Source organism: Triticum dicoccoides, chromosome 3A (assembly GCF_002162155.2).
Source record: "Triticum dicoccoides isolate Atlit2015 ecotype Zavitan chromosome 3A, WEW_v2.0, whole genome shotgun sequence".
NCBI classification, from domain to species: Eukaryota; Viridiplantae; Streptophyta; class Magnoliopsida; order Poales; family Poaceae; genus Triticum; species Triticum dicoccoides.
The window spans coordinates 538,969,096-538,974,624 of NC_041384.1; positions in this window are offsets into that span (position 1 = coordinate 538,969,096).

Genomic DNA, 5,529 nt, shown 5'->3' on the forward strand with positions numbered 1-5,529 from the left:
GTTTGATACAAAGAACAAGCCATCACATTCTACCAACTTCAAGAAGAATTCTCATAAGAAGGGGAAGGGACTTTGTCATGTCTGCGGTGATCCTAATCACTGGGCTCCGAAGTGTCCTAACCGCTTTGAGGAGCGCGAACATGAGAAGAGCGGCAAGTCCGCTAATGTTGTCATCGGTGATACTGATATGAAGGAATCAGGGTACGGTATTTTTCCTACCATCCTTTCAGTACTCCAAACCCCTGATTGGTTAATTGACACCGGTGCCAATGTACATGTTTGTGCTGACGCCTCCATGTTTTCTTCTTACCAGGCCACTGGGACTTCTCCCGTGCTGATGGGGAACGGGTCACATGCCATCGTTCGAGGTGTTGGTACGGTCGATCTGAAGTTTACTTCGGGGAAGACCGTGCATCTGAAGAACGTTCATCATGTGTCGTCCATCAATAAAAATCTCGTTAGCGGTTCCTGTTTATGTCGAGATGGTTTTAAGTTGGTTTTCGAATCCAATAAAGTTGTAATTTCTAATTATGGACAATTTGTTGAAAAAGGCTATGAGAACGGAGGCTTGTTCCGCCTGTCTTTGTCAGATATTTGCACTAAAGTTATTAATAATATTTGGCACAACAATGAGTCTGACATTTGACATTCACGACTTTGTCACATTAACTTTGGTTGCATGACACGTCTAGCCAATATGAATTTAATTCCGAAAATCTCTACTGTCAAAGGCTCTAAGTGCCAAGTATGTGTGTAAGCTAAGCAACCTCGCAAGTCCCATAAGACTACAGAGGTAAGAGACTTGGCGCCACTAGAGCTTATACATTCTGATCTTTGTGAGATGAATGGCGTGTTGACAAAAGGTGGAAAGAGATACTTCATGACGTTGATTGATGACTCCATTAAATATTGTTATGTGTATCTTCTAAAATCAAAAGATGAGACTTTGACTTTCTTCAAGAACTATAAAGCTGAGGCAGAGAACCAACTTGATCAAAAAATTAAACGGCTTAGGTCCGATCGTGGTGGAGAGTATTTTTCCAATGAATTTGATCTGTTTTGTGCGGAACATGGTATAATCCATCAGAGGACGCCTCCCTACTCACCCCAGTCAAATGGGGTAGCCGAAAGAAAGAACCGAACTCTAACTAATATGGTTAACACCATGTTAGACACTTCGGGTCTATCCAAGGAATGGTGGGGGGGAGACGCTAATGACTGCGTGTCATGTCCTAAACCGAGTTCCCACAAAGCATAAGACCATGACTCCATTTGAGGAATGGGAAAGGAAAAGGTTGAAACTCTCTTACCTATGTACTTGGGGTTATTTGGCGAAAGTCAATATACCAATTCCCAAGAAGCGCAAGCTTGGACCAAAAACCGTGGATTGTGTTCTTCTGGGCTATGCTTTTCATAGCATCGGCTATAGATTTTTGATAATAAAATCCGAGGTATTCGATATGCATGTTGGTACGATTATGGAGTCGAATGATGCAACTTTCTTTGAGGACATATTTCCTATGAAGGATATGTCGAGTTCATCAAATCAGGAGATACCTACTCCATCTAGTGAGGAATTCACTGTAATTCCTGAACCCACCATTGCGATGGAACACGTTGAGAATCCTGTTGAGGGTGACAATGGAACTCCTGTAAGGAGTAAGAGACAGAGGACTGCAAAGTCCTTTGGTGATGATTTCATTGTGTACCTCGTGGATAACACACCCAGGACTATTTCAGAAGCCTATGCATCTCCTGATGCTGACTACTGGAAGGAAGTTGTACGTAGCGAGATGGATTCCACGTTCGCTAACGGTACCTGGGAGATCACCGATCGTCCTTATGAGTGCAAACCTGTAGGATGTAAGTGGGTGTTCAAGAAGAAGCTTAGACCTGATGGTACGATTGAAAAGTACAAGGCACGGCTTGTGGCCAAGGGTTATACCCAAAAAGAAGGTGAAGACGTCTTTGATACTTACTCACCCGTGGCTAGACTGACCACAATTCGGGTGCTACTATCACTGGCTGCCTCACATGGTCTTCTCGTTCATCAAATGGACGTTAAGACAGTTTTCCTCAATGGAGAGTTGAAGGAGGAAATTTACATGGATCAGCCAGATGGTTTTGTAGTACCTGGTCAGGAAGGAAAGGTGTGCAAGTTATTAAAGTCTTTATATGGCCTTAAACAAGCTCCTAAAGAGTGGCATGAAAAGTTTGAAAGAACATTAACTACTGCCGGCTTTGTAGTAAATGATGGTGACAAGTGCGTGTACTATCGCTATGGTGGGGGCGAAGGAGTTATTCTTTGTCTGTATGTCCAGCCTCCCTCGTGAGGCTGGTCCTGTCAGCGATCCTTGCGAGGTCGATCACGCCACCCTTGGCGAGGGCCACGGTCTTCCCATCGCCCTCCACCTCTTCCTCCTCCTCGGCCATAGTCCCTGTCGTTGCGCTCGGGGCGTCGGCCGATACACCCATCTTGCACGGCCCTGAGCTCTTGGCATTCGTTGGTGTTGTGGGTGTGGATGTCGTGGTACACGCAGTATCGGCTGCCCTTGGATGACTCGGGCTGGTCCCTGCCTCACTTGGTGTCTGGTTCCGCTGCGAGCACGGCAGCTCCCTTACGCTTCACGTCCTTGGCCTTGGGCTTTTTCTCTTCTGGGTCGGCAGCCGGGAGCTCGAGGAGGGAGAGGCGTCCTTCCTCAGCCCTGGCGCACTTGGTCGCCAAGTTGAACAGCTCCAAGGATGTGCACAAGTCTTCATGGATTGCCAGCTCCTCCTTCATCTTGATGTCACACACGCCGTCGGAGAAGGCTAAGATAATGGCTTCCTCAGTCACCCTGGGGATCTTGAGGCGAGGGTTGTTGAAGCGCTGGATGTATTTCTGCAGGGTTTCCCCTGGTTGTTGCTTGATGTGGCGCATGTCGCTTATGGCCGGTGGCCGGTCGCGAGTGCCCTGGAAGTTGGCGATGAAGCGAGTGCGCATCTCGTCCCAGGAGGAGATCGTGCTGAGAGCCAGGTTTAGGAGCCAGGTGCGAGAATCGTCCTTGAGCGACATGGGAAACCAGTTCGCCATGACCTTTTCGTCTCCGTTGGCGGCTTCGATGCCCAGCTCGTAGAGTTGCAGGAATTCCACGGGGTCTGCCGTGCCATCATAGCGAGGGAGCAGATCAGGCTTGAACTTGCCTGGCCATGTGACGCCGCGTAGCTCGGGGGTGAAGGCATGGCGGCCTGCTGTGGCCGCCGGCGCCCTTTGCTGGTGCTGGGCCTGCTCCTGGTGATTACCACGCGCCGCCGCTTGGAGCAGCGCAGGGTCTCAGCGTGGAGGCGCAGGGACGTGATCTTGGCGCGCCGGTGCTGGGAGCGCGCGAGCACCTTCTTGGGGACGAGGGATCTCTTGGCAGCTCCCTTCTTGCCGCGCAGGCGCCGGACGTGCAGGCTCTCGCCCTGGGGCTGCGCGCCTTGGAGCCAGGGCGCCTTCTTGGGGAGGAGGTGGCGAAGGCGCCTCCTGATCCTTGCCCCTGCGCGGAATGGAGGGCGAGGCAGCGAGAGGGACGGCAAAGGAGAGCCCCCTGCGGCGCTGACGAGCTCGATGATGCGGGCGAGCCAGTCCTCGTAAAGGTCGTCGACGGGGCGGTAGTGCAGGAGCTCTCTTGCCAGGAGTAGCGCGGCGTGCACGTCCGTGGGGGCGCGACGGGCGTGGGACGACGAACCGGCTGGAGTCAGTGATGGGGCTGTGGTGCGGCCCTCCCGCCGCACCGAAGAATGCTGGGACGAGGCCTGCTGCTCGTTCCCCGTCGGGCCGGTGGCGGCGTTGGCGGTAGGCGACGGGGAACGACGAGGGCGTCCGCCGACGGGCGCCGTTTGGGCGACGCGGGTGGCGAGAGCAGCCCGGTGCTCGGCGCGAGCCCGACGAGCGTCAGCCATAGACACCACGAAAGATTACACGCGAACAGCGGAAGAAAGATTCCGGCGCACCCCTACCTGGCGCGCCAAATGTCGGATTTTGGGTTCCGGCAGACCCTTAAGGTTCGAACTCTGGGGTGCGCACGGAGATCTTTCCCCTACCGACTCGCGTTTCTACGGCTCGCAAGAAATCTAGGCTGGAAAAAAGAACACACAAAGGACACGAGGTTTATACTGGTTCGGACCATCGATGTGGTGTAATATTCTACTCCAGTGTGTGGCGTGGTGGATTGCCTCAGAGGCTGATGATGAACAATACAAGGGGCAGAACGGCCTCGCGAGAGGTGTTCTTGAGCTGATGCAATGTGTGCTACTTGGTCCGGATCTCTCTCTTTTTCTCTTCTCTCTTTCTTTTTCCCCCTCTTCTCTTTTCCCCCCTTTTCTTCTTCCTCCCTCTCTCTATGATGGTTAGTCCTATTTATAGAGACCCTGGTCCTTTTCCTAAAAAATAAGTGGGAAGGGCATCAACAATTGGTCATTTTGAAAGGGAACATTTAGTACAAGTTATCCTGACCAAAGGTGGTCTTCGGCTGCCGAAAGCACTGGTGATGACGCCGTCTTGGGCTCCACGGTGACCTCCGTCCTGCCGCTCTGCTGGTCTTGGTCTCGTTGCACCGGAATGGTAACCTTTGCCCGATGCCTTGGCATGTGCTTGCTCTCTTTGCACCGAAGGGGAAACAAGGACACTGCGCAGGCCGGCACCCGCCTAATCTCGATCGTCATGGCTTGCGTCACGGGCTCCTCGCGAGGCACCCCTGTCTTGATCTCTCCGCCTCCTCGCGAGCCTGCGTGATGAGGCTGCTCCTGAGAAAGCCTCCTGTCGCCGTCCCGCAAGGCTTGGCCCCTTGCGAGGGTCTTGAGTTTGAGCTGATGAAGCTGGGCCGCACTGGGCCCCCACTCGAGCCACGCCGCAGGCCATAGGCAGGCAAGTCTGGAGACCCCGTTCCCATAACGCCGACAGAAAGAAATGGTGTCTCGGACCACTTCCCTCCATGGAGATTTGATTTCTACGCCTCGTCCCAATTCCTTTATCATGTTTCTCCGCCATAGTGATCTCCCCTTTTTAGACTGCTGCATCGAGGCATCAATTGCTAACCAACCGTTGCGTCGTTGTCTGATGTTGCTCCTACATATGCATGGAACAATTGCTCCCTTCCTGTGTTGCTGATGTGCTGCGTGCCACGGCCGAAGCCCACGGCGATGACAATCTATGAAAGTGAACTCCTGCCAAACAACTGAAGGTGCAAAGTACATGTGAATCATGATTGCCATGGAAACTTGACTCACATGTTCTGTTTGCTACCCATGAGGGTTAACCTGTTGCATAAACTAAAGAAACATGATTCGGACCATTGAATGTTAAATCAGTCAACCGTTATATCAATTAAAGAAACTTGAGCCTAAGAAGCAACAATGAATATCGAATTATCGTTTCAGGTAACAATTTTTATGTTGCGAGACACGCCTATGTTCCGACTTCTCCTGCATATTTCTCTTTTAGTTTCAAAAAATCCCCCCCCCCCCTCCCCCGGCCCCCTTTAGTTGCTCATCACGGCTCCGCCACTA